Below are 15,137 nucleotides of genomic sequence, written 5' to 3' on the forward strand. Positions count from 1 at the left end.
ACACCTAATGAAATTTGCTCTTTTCTGAAAAGAGTAAGAACTTAAACATAGGCTTTCTGTAGGTTCATAATCATAAGCCCACAATGAATACTAAATAAAGACAACTATTAATTTCAGAATCGATTCAAGCATACAAAGAGGCTTCGTCTGAAAGGTTAACTCAATGTGGGCGGTACTTATTTAAAACAGATATCAGTATTTTCATAAGATAATCGAAAAAGGATTTCCCTTTCTGTTATTTCTCAGGAAGAGTGGAAAATCACTGACCACATTGGCCTAATTGTGGCAAAAGAAATACTGATCTGTGCAGTTATATGCTCCTTCAAATATCAAAAGCAACTTTAAAATATACTATCTTGTCTGTTAATGCAGAAAAAAAAACCCTCAAGGATTCAGATCTTCCTACACTACCGTTTTTGTTCTCCAAACACTCAGAATATTTTTAGATCAAGCCACCAGTGTCCTCACTAGGACCAAAGTTGAAATCAAAGATGGCACATGAGATCACTCACACAGCTCCCTGAGCTGAGTATGATGATCAGCATGAAACTATAATTCCACTCTCCCAACCATCCATGATCTGTTTTATTTGGCCATCACAGATTAGATTTCAGATTGACAGAGTTGGAAGGGACTTTGTAGGTCATCTAGTCCAACCCCCCGCCCAAGAAGGAGACCCTACGCTATTTCTGACAAATGGCAGTCCAATCTCTTCTTGAAAGCTTCCAGTGATGAAGCTCCCACAACTTCCGAAGGCAACTTCTGTTCCATTAGTTGACAGTTCTCACTGCCAGAACATTTCTCCTTTTTCTAGATTGAATCTCTCCTTTTCAGTTTCTATCCATTATTCCTTGTCTGGCCTTCAGGTGCCTTGGAAAATAGCTTGACCTCTTCCTCTTTGTGGCAGCCCCTCAAGTATTGGAACACTGTTATCATGTCTGCCCTGGTCCTTCTCTTCACTAGACAAGCCATGTCCAATTCCTGTAACCGTTCTTCATATGCTTTGGTCTCCAGTCAGTCCTCTAATCATCCTGGTTGCTCTTCTCTGAACTTTTTCTAGAGTCTCACAATCACAATCAAAGTTAAGCTTCAAAGCTGGCAAGATTCCATTCCTAATTTATCAAAACTTCAGAGAAAGGTAAGCATGAAAATATTGAAGCCCTACATGGAAGAAAGAGAGCCCAGAAACCAAAGAGGCAACACGAATTAGGAACATCCACCATGGAGAAAATGGTCTCTACTACCACCAGGTCTGCTGGGAAACTCAAGGTGTTTTCACTGAATCCCAAATGAAACGGACTGCTTCTCCAGGCTTTGGGAAATGACGGGTTATGAAGGATCTTTTACTTCACCGAGTTCTTCCTTGCCTGATCAGCAAGGCTGAGGATGTATGGGGTATTCCTCAACTTACGACCACAATTGAGCCCAAAAATTTATGTTGCCAAGTAAGACAACTGTTAACTGAGTTTTGACCCATTTAATATCCTTAAGTGAATCACTGCAGCTGTTAAGTTAGTAACATGGTTGTTAAGTGAATCTGGCTTCCCCATTGACTTTGCTGGTCAGAAGGTTGCAAAAGGTGATCACACGATCCCAGGACACTGCAGCCGTCATACATATCAGTCAGTTGCCAAAAATCTGAATTTTGATCACATGTCTATGGGGATGCTGCAATGGTTGTAAGTGTGAAAAATGGCCATAAGTCACTTTTTCAGTGCTGTTGTAACTTTGAATGGTGACTAAATGAATGGTTGTAAGTTGAGGACTACCTATAGAGGATTGCCTACAGAAGTAAATTTTGTACTGTATGGACTAATATAATGGGACTCATTTGCACAAAATATAGTAGATTAAGAACCCGATACTTACATAAATGTATTAGTAATACAGGTAATCTTTGACTGACAACCATTCGTTTAGTGACCGTTCCAAGTTACAGCAGCACTGAAAAAAAGAGCCTTATAATTGTTTTTCACACTCGTGATCATTGCAGTATCCCCATGGTCATGTGATCAAAATTCAGATGCTTGGTCAACTGGCTCATATTTATGACCGTTGGAGTGGCCTGGGGTTATGGGATCACCTTTTGCGACCTTCTGATAAGCAGCCAATGGGGAAGCCAGATTCACTCAACAACCGTGTTAATAACTTAAAAACTGCAAGTGATTTGCTTAAATGTTTGTCAGAAGCTTGCAAAAAAAAAAAATGATCCCATGAACCCTGGAACCGTCATAAATATGAGTCAGTTGCCGAGTGTCTGAGTTTTAATCACATGCCAACTGTCGCAAGTGAAGAACTGCTTCTAGTTTGTTTGCCAATAAACAGATGTGCGTACTGTACTTTAAATGAGCCTTCGGGATAATAGGCCTTAAAAAGAGCTTGATCTGAACGAAGGCTTGGGAAATTGCTAGTGCTGGGCTAGATAGAGAATGGATTCAGCCATTTCATAACCATCAGAATCCGTCGTACCACCAAGTCTGTTTCAAGAGCCCATTCACGGTTTTGGAAGCCCTTTAGAAAAAGTTCTGCAGCTCCAGATCTGCATGAAAACTTTACAAGCAGATGCTTCAGCTGTCACACAGGAAGAGGCCTACTTTGATCCTATCTCTCCATTTTACACCCACAAAGGGAAAGCAACACCTACAGTAATTCATTGCCTAAAGTGCAGTTATTACTGTGCTGTGTGGTTCTGCAGACATCCTTCCCCTCTGGGAATTGATTTTTTAAAAAAAAGACAACATAGTTCAGATTCAACTCTTCCACCATGAGCCGTTTTTTAAATTTTATCATTGATGGTAAATAAATACATAAATAAACAGGTCAAAAAAGCATCGCCTGGTGTGAACATACCTTGAAAGCCAAAGGCATTAATCCCTGTTTGTCTACTATATTCAGTGCTACACAGATCTGTTGCAACTGTACATATTCTTCTAATACAGGAGTCCTCAACTTATGACCACTACTGAGCCCAAAATTTCTGTTGTTAAATGAGACATTTGTTAAGTGAGTGTTTTTACAACCTTTCTTGCCACAGTTGTTAAGTGAATAATTTTTTACTGTACTTTCTGGATTTGATATTATATCTTATCTTGCTTCTCCTAGTTGGGGAGTTGTGCTATTGGAGCCTGGGATATTAGGGATTATGTCTATTTATGACTTTCCTTTTATCCAACTGTTGTATTTGTTGTGTCTGCTGCTTAGCGTTATGACTACAGCGATCTAGAAACCCAGTAAGTACGTACAGTAAATAAATTAAAATATGCACCAAATTATATACAAAATGTAATGATAATTTTAATAGAAAATACCCAGGTTGGGCTGACTGAGGTTGATGTACTCATATCAACAAAACACATAGAGAAACCCACACACGCACACATCAATGATATTAAAAAGGCAGGATAGAATATTTCCCCTAAAGGAGAAATGGGAAAATCTTAAGAGAGGCAAAACCCAGCACCAGTATCCCTCCCCCAAGGAGAGACTGAGGGGGGCAGTTTTTAGAAACACAGATTTGGTAATCCATTCAGAAAGACTGGGTCAGACAGAAACTTCAGATAAGCAACAAGCCAAAGGTTGACAAGATTAGCTCAGACAAACACCTAGGATTTGCATTTCCCCTGTTGCCTATAGAGCTAGCCAAGACCCGTACATGACCCCATAGAAACTAAAAAGGTATAAAAACCCACTCTACTCTCAACTCCATTTTGTCAGCTGTCCCAGAATCACATGCTTTTGGTGGTTCTGTTCATAAATGAACCAACATTCTTTCCAATCTGCCTCCATTTTATTCCTGGCTTGGAACTGGATCTGGATTTTTCTTCTAACAGTACCATTAGCTTACTCAGCACAATTGCATTTATAAACTATTTTATTTTGTTTAGTTCTTTTTTAAATTTAGTTTCGATGAGCTCAGTTACATCTTGGCCTAAGAAAAGTACACAGAAAAGACAGCCTGGAAATATTTTAATCAAGTGACAGGCCTATTTTTCTGTCTTGATGCTGAAAGAGCAACTACTGCAGCTACTACCTCTTGGGTTTTTCCATACTAAAATCAGGCAGTGAAGAGTAAAAGAGGAAGGATACGTTCCCATGCCGATGTGTGATCGAAAGTGCCGTGTCTTGGGAGTTAATGAAAGTGAAATAGTTTAATAAAACGGAAGACATGCCTGGAGCAAGAGTTTGTGGCAAGAAGAAGATTTTGGATCAGGGTTTCTCAACCTTGGCAGTTTTAAGATGTGTGGACTTCAACTCCCAGAATTCCCCACCCAGCCTAGAGGAAATGAATGAAATTTCCAAATTGGGGCCTTTTTCACCTGGCTTTAGAATCACCCATCATGATTTCTTTGTTTCTTTCCCCCACTGAACAGTTCAGAGAACATGCAGAAATTCATGTACAGTAGCAGCAAATACTAAAGTTTACTGCTGACTCTTCTATTTTGGCTACCAACTTAATCAGCAGAAAATAACCAGAAATAAACCTTTTTCATGGTCTTTTAATAAACATCAAGGCATGTTGATCAGTCTGCGGCTTAAGGGCCAGCCAAAGCATCCTGTTATGCAAAAAACAAGCCTGCAAGAAGTATCTTTTTCTTCACTATTTATTTACTTTTCAATTTCCAATTCTCTGTCAATGTTTTCCCTTCCCTTCTCTTTAATATGCTTCAATTCAATTTCTCTCCATTGGACAATTCTGTCAACTGGAGGCTAAAACATACGAAGAACTATTGTAGGAACTGGGTATGTCTAGTTTAATGAAAAGAAGGACTAGGGATGACATGATAGCAGTGTTCCAATATCTCAGGGGCTGCCCCAAAGAAAAGGGAGTCAAGCTATTCTCCAAAGCGTAGTGTAGGACAAGAAGCAATGGGTGGAAACTAATCAAGGAGAGAAGCAACCTAGAACCAAGGAGAAATTTCCTAACATTAGAACAATCAGTGGAATGACTTGCCTTCCAAACTTGTGGATGCTCCATCACTGGAGGATTTTAAAAAAGACACTGGGCAACCATCTGTTTGAAATGAAACAGTTTTTTGCTTGAGCAGGAGGTTGGACTAGAAGACCTTCAAGGTCCCTTCCAACTGTATTATTCTGAAAAAAGTGACATATGACAATTTTTTACACTTACAACCATTGCTGCATCCCCTTGGTCACATGATCAAAATTCAGATGCTTGGCAGCTGGTTCCTATTTATGATGGTTGCAGTATCCCAGAGTCACATGATCTGCTTTTGTGACCTTCTGACAAGCAAAGTCAATGGCGAAGTCGGATTCACTTAACAACCATATTACTAACTTATCAACTGTAATGATTCACTTAACAATGCCAGCAAGAAAGGTCATAAAATGGGACAAAACCCACTTAACCAATGTTTGACTTAGCAACATAAATTTAGAGCTCAGTTGTGATCTACCTGTATTCTCCGTCCCAGCATGGTGGTATTACATTTATTTCATTTTATTTATTAAACAAATTTATATAACCGCCCAACTCACAATTAGGTCACTCAGGGCGGCTTGCAAAATCACATTCCTGTGCTGAGAAGTGGAATGGTTGCAACACTGCTTTTATATTTCTCCTATTCCGCTGAAACTGCAACTAGAGGAAGTGCCATTGCTTTCCCGCATTTTGAAAAAAAATATAACGTGTAAACTTTTGCCAACTCTGCATCTCCTCTCCATCTCGGTCCAATGACAGAGCTGGCTGTAATAAGGCATGGCACCAAGGTCTTTCCAAAGAAGACTTTTAATACGGAATCACCCTGTCTCATTCAAGACCCAAATACTCCAGCCTTTTGTTCTTCCTCGTTTGAAATTTATGAATGAAATCAGTTCTTCTTAGGGTTAGCAGTCCTCCATTTAGAACAGAGCTCTCCAACCTCGGGAACCTTAAGAGGTGTGGACTTCAACTCCCAGAATTCCCCAGCCAGCATAGCTGCGGAATTTTGGGAGATGAAGTCCATGTGTTTTAAGTTGCCAAGGTTGGAAAACTCTGATTTAGAATTTCTCTTGTACCCTTCTATTGGTTGAGTACTGTAGCTTGTGCCATGTGAATTGCATTCAAAATAGATCAGGAATGTTCTCTGATCAGTAATACTCCAGCTGGATTATTGATTAGGGTTAAGGTCATCAGACCTCTGGCAAAATGAACCAAATCCTCCTTTTTGTCCTCATTGTTCTTTGTCTGGCAGGCATAGGTTTAAAATCAATTATTGTCTGGCTTTCTGAGTGTCTTTTTTCTTTTCTTTTCTTTTCTGGACTCTTTTCACAACTGTAGTGACTGAAACTTCTGTGTTCTTTGACTATATATATATTGCCTGTTCTTTCTTTCCCAATTCTTTGATTCTGTATTATCGCAGTCATAGATTCTTGAAAATAAAAGCTCTGTTGGAAAAATATTATAATTGAAAATCCAGTCTTCCTGATGCTAGAAAAAATAGTTATATATACCTGTAAGGTTAAATACTTTAATTTTTGCTGTGTTTTTGTCCTCCTCCTCTTCCTCCTCCTTCCTTTCTAATTGTCCATGTTCTTCTTTGCCTTGTTATATATTTAATAACTCTAACTCTGTTTTTTCTTTAGACTATTTATGTGCTGCCTTTATTATTTTTATAAATAATTTGAGGCAATAAATATACCTAATATTGGTGGGTTTCAATTTCGGCCGCTACCGGTTCGCTTGTGTGCGTGCATGCTTGCTTGTGCTGCTTCTGCGCATGCACAGAAGCTTCTGCGCATGCGCAGAGATGTTTCAGCAGGTGGGCGGAGTCTCCTGCCACCGCTGCTACCGGTTCGCCCGATCCGGGGTGAACTGGAGCAACCCACCACTGCTAATACTCCTTCCTCCTCCTTTTTTTCCCCACAACAACAATCCTGCTAATGTAAATGAAGCGGGCTCTGATAGATGACTACTGGATAACTTTCTATTCACTCTATTCTAAAAAGCAATGCATCCGGTTGGAAAAAGTACAAACTCAGCCAAAATCCTTTTGGTTCCTCTAGGAGGCCTCTAAGTTGTCAGAAGAAAGAAACATTCTAATGACATACAGCTTAAAGGTTGGTTAGGTCAAGGGGATCCACATGAGTTAAAAGTTGTCTATCATCAGAAGATGATTTGAGTCTATGCTTCAGTAATCTACAAAAAGAATTATAACTGTTGGCAAAGAATAAAATGAAACAGTAATTAGGAAATGTCAATTAAAAATGACAAATGTATATGACCATATGAATTGCTGAGTTAACAGAATCCTTTGTCTAGAAGGGTATAAAAACCATTGTACCTAATTTCTGTCTTTGTTCAACGCTTCATGTACAGAGCTTTGAACCTATTGCGCAATATACAAATTGTCTCTGATTAACCCAAAAGTTGTGTTGGTCTTATTAAATCCACAACACTGCGAGGTAGGTTGGGCTGAGAGAGTGACTGAATCAGACAGCCAGCTGGCTTTCATACCTGAGGCAGGACTAGAACTCTCAGTCTCCTGTTGATTGGCCCAAAATCACCCAGCTAGCTTTCATACCTGAGGCAGGGCTAGAATTTACCAAACTGATTCTATAGTATCAATATTTAAGCTCTATACAGTAGGAAGTTGGACTAGAGGACCTCCAAGGTCCCTTCCAACTCTTTTATTCTGTTCACCTTTTTCTAATAGACCAGTAATCATCAACAATGAAGACTGGTGTTTCCAATGTAAAAAACTGCTTGCTTGCTTGCTTGGTTAGTTGGTTGATTGGTTGGTTGATTGATTGAATAGCAGTAACTTAAAAATGAATGTACAATTGACAAGCCCCAGTCCATATACTCAATAATGGCTGCACTGAAATTCTAACAACACAAAATACAGTTGCCTCGTGGTTTTCAGCAGAAGTAATTTCTAAGTGGGTGAATGCTGCCTATCTATTGCTGTTTAGCATTTTTAACCATGAATTTTAACCATGAAAAAGTTGTATACAGTATAAGAGTCACTTATGATGAGCGGAAAAAAAATGTGAAGAAGGAATATATAACTATAAATTATATATCCAGATAAAGAGTTAAACGTTACAGGAAAATGCATATAAAACCAACACAAGCATCTTCGATCCACATCTTCATGTCCCATAACTCTGTAGAAAGCAGGGCCTATAAAATACCGTAATTAATATTGTTTCCCTTCTGTCTAATCATCAAGTATTAAGTGCCTGGATATTAGAGGTTGTTTTTTGTTTTTTGTTTTTTTTTTTGGCTGAGATGACAGCTGCTTGCTTTTAAGGTGTACAGAAGCTTGTTTTTTTTCTCTCACCACCTCTCACGACACCTAATGTTTAAGGGATGGTTCCCACACCCTTTTAGATGTAAATCTGTGGGGGGGAGGTAGTTAGGGATCTTATGTAAAAAGAAAACAAAGTAGGGGAAACAGTGTTAGTTACACGTGGGTGTTTATGTGTGATGTACGCAGCATCACATGGGATTGCTGACTGGAGTGTGACTTCCCCTCTTCTGGGTAAGGACACCATACTTGGGCTTCAAAAACCCACTTGACCAATAAATGGCTACCAGCTTTTTTTTTTTAGTTCAGATTTGATAATCTGATGTAATGGTCTGTAAAAAAATGACCTTGGGAGCTAGGAGGAAGAAGAGTCACAGTCTAGACAACAGTCAGACAAGAGATCTCATGGGCCACAAAAGGAATGGGGGCATATGAAGCATCTCAGAAAAAAATCCTCTGTAGTTCTTTGGAGAGTTAAAGGTGAGGAAAAGGAGAAGTTCTTTCAGATTTGCAAGTTTCTCAACATTAAGATAGTGATCTGGGTTTCTTCTTCAGACTACTGTGCTTTGAATGTCTAACATCCTAACTCAATTTGTTGAAGGAATAAAGTTATAAGTCACACATTTCCAATATTTATATAACATCATAACTTTGATTTTGGAGAAAATGCCTGAGAATATCACAGATAGCCTGGAAAGTAAACAAATGGATCACCAAACAATACAGGGTTTCAAGGGTTTTCACTTGGAACCTGAATGACCAGGCTCAAATTACAGAACCATGTTTTGGGAACATGGTTCTGTAAAGCAGGGGTGTCAAACTCGCATCATCATGGCGTTGTCACATGACATATGACTTTTTTCCCCTTCGCTAAACCAGGCGTGGGCGTGGCCAGTGCATAACGCATCCCACCCGCAGGCCGCGAGTTTGACAGTGTAAAGGCTTTGCTCCCTTAATAAGTGTATCATGCTGGGAAAGTGGAAGAACGGAGAAAAATAGAATAAACAGGTAGTTTTCGACTTTCAACCACAATTGAGCCCAGAATTCAAGTGAGACATTTGTTAAGTGAGTTTTGCCCCATTTTACGACCTTTCTTCACACATTTGCTAAGTGAATCATTGCAGTTGTCAAGTTGGTACCACAGTTGTTAAGTGAATCTGTCTTCCCTATTGACTTTGCTTGCCAGAAGTTTGCAAAAGGTGATCACAGGATCCTGGGACAGTGCAACCGTCATAAATATGAACCAGTTGCCAAGCATCCGAATTTTAATCACATAATCATGGGGATGCTGCAATAGTCAAAAGTGTAAAAAACGGTCGTAAGTCATTTTTTTCAGTGCCATTGTAACTCTGAATGGTCAGTAAATGAACTATTGTAAGTGGAGGATTACCTGTAGCAGCAAGGTGGATGAAGAAATTATAGCAATTATAGGTGCATTAATGAAAGATCTGAAGGAACATGTGGAAGATAAATTTTCCTGGCGTTTGTTTGCTATTACTTTAATAAAATTTAGATGTGCTTGGTAAGCAACTACATGAATATCATAACTTTTTAACATTTTGTTTGTTTCATTTGAACCATCGTACATTCCTTCCCTTGTTCTTCTATTTCAAATTTTAACAGTTTCTACATTTTAGCAATGATACGTTCATCATTTCTACTGAAAGTGGCCAGTGTTGAGAAAGCCATTGCCTCTTCCCCAAGATTTCAGCACTGTAGATTGCAAAGATGACAAGCAACTCTAGCGAATGGAGGGAAATTCTACGTATGAGATATTGTGAATGTGTGTGGGAGAGAAGTGTAAAGCATATTTACACCTTTCCTAAGTAAGCTAATTATAAAAAATTGCAAATAATCAGGTGAGAGTTACTGCCCAGGCCTTTTCTTGAAGAAACATGCTGGTTCCGAGTGGTTCCTTTGTGGTAGAGACAACACAGGAAATCTTGCTGCCACAATCTGACCCGTGGACTCTTTCGGCTTTCTGCTGTAGATGGGCTGAGGTATCTGCAGGCTGGCCAAATGCTGAGGGACACACATGCACTTCAGGGGTGATATTCACTTACCTTCGCTACCGGTTCGCAAATGTGAGCGCACGTAGAGCATCAAAAATGTAGCTAAATGGGATGGGATTATGTTCAAGCGGATGGCCAGAGCCACCCGCAGCCGCCACTACCAGTTTGCCCGAACCAGATAGAACCAGGTGAATACCACCACTGATGCACTTGACTGCCAGCCCAGAGTGAGCCAAGCTCAGTGGTTTCTACCACATATAAGTTCTCTAATTTATTTTGCCAGCACCAACCCACCTACCAGGTTCAGGGTGGAGGAATATGGATGATCATGAGATGTCAGGAAAAAATAGCTTTTCCTATAGCTCTTGCTATCATCTAATGGCCATCCAGATCAGATGGTTTTAGCCCATGCCAGAAGAAGCATAAATGCTTCTCCTCAGCTGAGGAGAAACAATGGGTCATTGAGGGAGGCAATTCTGGAAACCATCCTTAAAGCCATCTCTTTCCACAAGTCCTTGTCATTCCTCCAGGATAGGCTGGAGTTACTTGTTTAGTAACAAAAATTCTGGTCCCAATTGTGGTCATAAATTGAGAACTATTTGTATTAGCTGTGGACTGGAAAAAAAATCTACCAACCACTAGATGCCAGCAAAGATGTCTTTGCAGATATCTAATGGCCATCCCAATTTTTGCAGTCCAAGTTTGGAATCCACCCGAGGACAGGTCATCAACTGCTGAGTGTAAAGAAATTTGGAGATAACTCTGTTGAAAATGGATGAACTGTTGAAGGAGAAACAACAAATCAGTCCTGAGGAAGGAGGAGGCCTAAAAAAGTCAGAATAATTCCATCTTGATTTTGTTTGATAAAAGAGGGGCAGGCTTTCACAATTTTGTTATTTTGCCCTTCAAAACAAAAACACATTCCTGGAACTTTTGTGGCATCTATTTCAGACCTGGCCTACCTCAAAATCCAAGGACTGACAGTAAGAGGGAGCACTTAGCTCTTAAAAACTGGCTCTCCACCCACTCACCCAACAGTCCCACCTACGCCAACCCAAATCTGGTAGCTTCAGGTATGGTAGGATGGTGGCAGAATGCAGAAACAAGCATTGGGTGCCATCAACTGGCCCAAAGCAAGAATTCTGAATGAAAGAAGAAAGTGCCTCTCTGGGTTCCAAGAAGAAGCAGGAAAGTACTTTCTAGATATCTTAAAACAATCACCATAAGCTTCTGACCTCAGTGAAGATGTGAATGGTGACCAGATTTTCTGAACTTGCTTCTCTTCATGCGCACCTTTCATTACCAGGCTGGGTAACATCACCAGAGCAGAGAGAAATTAGCTTGTTGGCTCTTTATGTATGGTAACTTGTCCTATCAACTTTATTTGAGACATTGTTTTTTCTTTACTGATTTGGTCTTTACGTGGTTATCTCTTCTTCTTTGTTTTTGTTTATCTAGTGCTGCTTCACAGGGAGTTGGTTAAGATGTAAGCTGAGGAAGGATGTGTTTAGGTCTTGTTTTTCTGGATCTTTGCTTGTTTCCATTCGTGAATGGTTTATGAATCTTATCTCAATGGATCTGTTTATGGTCAAAGTGCCATGCCCATAGGAATTCTCTTGCATTTATGGATTGAAGAGGTCCAAAGTTTCCTAACTGAAATGTTGGTTGAACTTGTCAATGTGTTATGAAATGTGCTATTTTATTAGATCTCCTCATGGATGAATTATCTCCATTTTCTGCCTGTTGCCCTCCCCCTCTCAATCAATCAATCAATCAATCAATCAATCAGAATAGAGCTGGAAGGGACCTTGTAGGTCTTCTAGTCCAACCCCCTGCTCAAAGGAGACCCTAAATCATATCAGACAGGTGGTTAACCAGTCTCTTCTTCAAAACCTCCAGTGATGAAGCACCCACAACTTCTGAAGGCAAGCTGTTCCATTGGTTGATTGTCCTCACTGTCAGAAAATTTCTCTTTACTTCTAGGTTGAATCTCTCCTTGATCAATTTCCACCCATTATTCCTTGTCTGGCCTTCAAGTGCTTTGGAAAACAGGTTGACCCCCTCCACTAATTAATTGTTCTCACTCTTAGGAAATTCCTCCTTAGTTCTAGGTTGGTTCAATCCTTGATTAGTTTCCATCTTGTCTTGCTTTCAGATGCTTTGGAGAATAAGTGAATAGAATAGAATAGAATAGAATAGAATAGAATAGAATAGAATAGAATAGAATAGAATAGAATAGAATAGAATAGAAGTTGGATGGGACCTTGGAGGTCTTCTAATTCTTAAACTGTATGCTGTAGATGATTCCTTGTTGGGCCTTTGTGTTTGTGCAGGATGCCCTGGAGAGATTTTGTTGGCTTATAAAATCAACATAATTTGCTATTATGATGCCTAAGTATGTTGGAAGCTTCAGAGGTATTTTTCATGTAAGGTAAAGTTATTCTGTAGGAGCGTGGTGGCTCACATGGTTAGAACACTGGGTTGGAGGCTAGCAAGCACGTGTTTGAGATCTGAGTGTTGCTGCATGGTGGGGACTTCCCTCATTTGCTCCCTCTCCATGATGGGGACATGAAAGGTACTGGCTACCCAGTGACTCAGAAGTGCCTTAAACCAGGATTCTCCAATCTTGGCAGCTTTAAGCCTGGAGGACTTCAGAATTCCCCAGCCAGCAAAGCTGGCTGGGGAATTCTGGGAATTGAAGTCCTCCAGGCTTAAAGTTGCCAAGGTTGGAGACCCCTGTCTTAAACAGTGCCTCTGACATGAAGGGGAGGGGGAAATTATTCTATTCATAAATTGGCCAGATTTTGTAGTGGATGCATGGAAATATACTTTTTGAGGAAGCTGGGTGGATACCTATAGTTTGGAGCATGCTATATTTCTCCTTTTTTATTTCTGCTTTTTTAGAGTTTTGGGTTATTGTGGTGCATTTTTGCTTGACCATAAAGAGTTCTGATTCCTTTTGATAATGATTAATGTGTCCTCTGTATAACAGAACCATGCAGACTGTATTTGTGGGAGGACTATTATTTTCGGGAGTTGCTTTATTATTATTCCTGTTATGAATCTTGAGATGAGTGATCTTTTGGGTGTTCCTTCAATGGATTTGTATATTTGTCCATCAAACTGGAACTTCAGATTGATGAAGGAGAATACAGTAAGGTCCCAAAGTCCACATATTTGAGTGTTTGCATGTTCTGCTAGGCATGGTGTGTAGTGTAGTACTGTTGCAATTGAGACCTTCATTGGTTTTGGATCCATGCGTGTGAAGAATGGAATGACATCAATTAAACCATGATTTCATCAACTTCCATTCTCTTCAAGCTGACAAGTCTATTCAATGGTTAATACAATTCTGTTCTCTAATGGGTAGGTTTGATCTAAGCAGAGTTTGACTGCCTGTTGACTTTTATATCCAGTAACTTGATGGTTTTTCATTTTGAATACAGAATTTTCCATTTTTGAATACATAATTTTAACAGCACCTTTGCCAGATATGCATGAAGACCATTTACAGTATTAATTTAGAGATGTATATAGTTAACTTTCCAATGAAGTTAATATCAAAACAAAGAACTGAATGCTCTCCAGAGCGAGGCTTCATATGATTCAACAATTCCCTTAAAAATAAGATGATTATCTATTTACTTTTAGCAACAAAACCAATCGTTGCTCAATGTTGGAAATTTCTTGAAAATTTAACAATTGATTTGTGAACATGAAAATCTTAAGAATAATGAAGTCTCAAGGGCAAGAATCATATTTTTGTCAAATCAGGTTATTTTTATGCTGTTAATTTTAATGGGTGTGGTTTTGTCGACTCTCAGAATACATGGAAACTTTCTATTTATTTATTTATTGTGTTTGTCCTTATAACTTTGCCTGCTCTTTATTTAGTTCTTTCTCTTTTTGTGTACATTATTTACTTAATCAATTAATTAAAATTAAAATCAATGCACAGGTGTTAACTGCCTTTCCTGTCTCAAAGTGTGAGGCTATCATCCATTATATCACCATTCTGGCAGTAGAAAGAAGAAACTGAATGTGATTTTTTATTACAAATGGGACCTGTGTCTTATATTCCATCGTCAATCAATTTATTGTTTAATGGGTTCCCTACTTCTTGTGATGAGCATATTAAAGACCTGTATCCTGAGAGGTTCTAATATTATCTAGGTCAGCGGTGTCAAACTCAAGGCCCATGGGCCATCTCTTGCCCACAGGGAGCTTAGATCTGTCCCACAGGGCTGCTATGGAAACAGTGAAGGACCAGCCCACGGTGCCTCTGCCAGCAAAAACGGGGTCCAGGGGCCAGGCTCCATTTTCTCTGGCAGTGGGCTAGCAAAACAAGCTAAAAGTAAAATAAACAAAAGGAGAAATGTTTCCCCTTTTGCATTTGAGCATCCAAGAAGGAACAGGAAAGGAGAAAGGGAAAGAGGAAAGAAAAAGAAAAAGATGGGAAGAGAGCAAGGAAGGAAAAATGAAAGAGGGAACGAAGAAGAAAGGAGAATGAAGAGGAAAGGAAAAAGAAGAAAAGGAAGGAAAGAAGGAAGAAAAGAAGGAAGGCAGTAAGAAAGGAAGGAGATTATAATGAGAGAGAGGGAGGGTCTGAGGCAGTGGTGGGTTGCCCCCGGTTCTGACCGGTTCTATAGAACCGGTATAACAAGTGTTTTGGCTTTGAAGAAAAAACAAAAGAGGATTACAACGTAACTTCAATTGGAATAATATTAACCTAGAAAGAACAAAATGGTGCAGGAAATGATGAAATCAATGTACTTATCACTGAAAATGGAAATAAGGGAAATGACTACAATATTGCATGGAAAATTGAAACCCGATGACCAAGAAATTGACTTAGGATACATTCAAGCTGACAAAG

General features: G+C 39.4%; 1 protein-coding gene across 1 annotated transcript in view; it reads right to left on the minus strand.

The window, feature by feature from the left end:
* ITGAL (integrin subunit alpha L) overlaps positions 1 to 15,137 on the minus strand; it is a 74,870-nt gene that overhangs the window by 54,520 nt on the left and 5,213 nt on the right. The window lies entirely within an intron of this gene.

The sequence above is a fragment of the Pantherophis guttatus genome, chromosome 4 (assembly GCF_059756535.1).
Source record: "Pantherophis guttatus breed Tessera chromosome 4, ASM5975653v1, whole genome shotgun sequence".
Lineage (NCBI taxonomy): Eukaryota > Metazoa > Chordata > Lepidosauria > Squamata > Colubridae > Pantherophis > Pantherophis guttatus.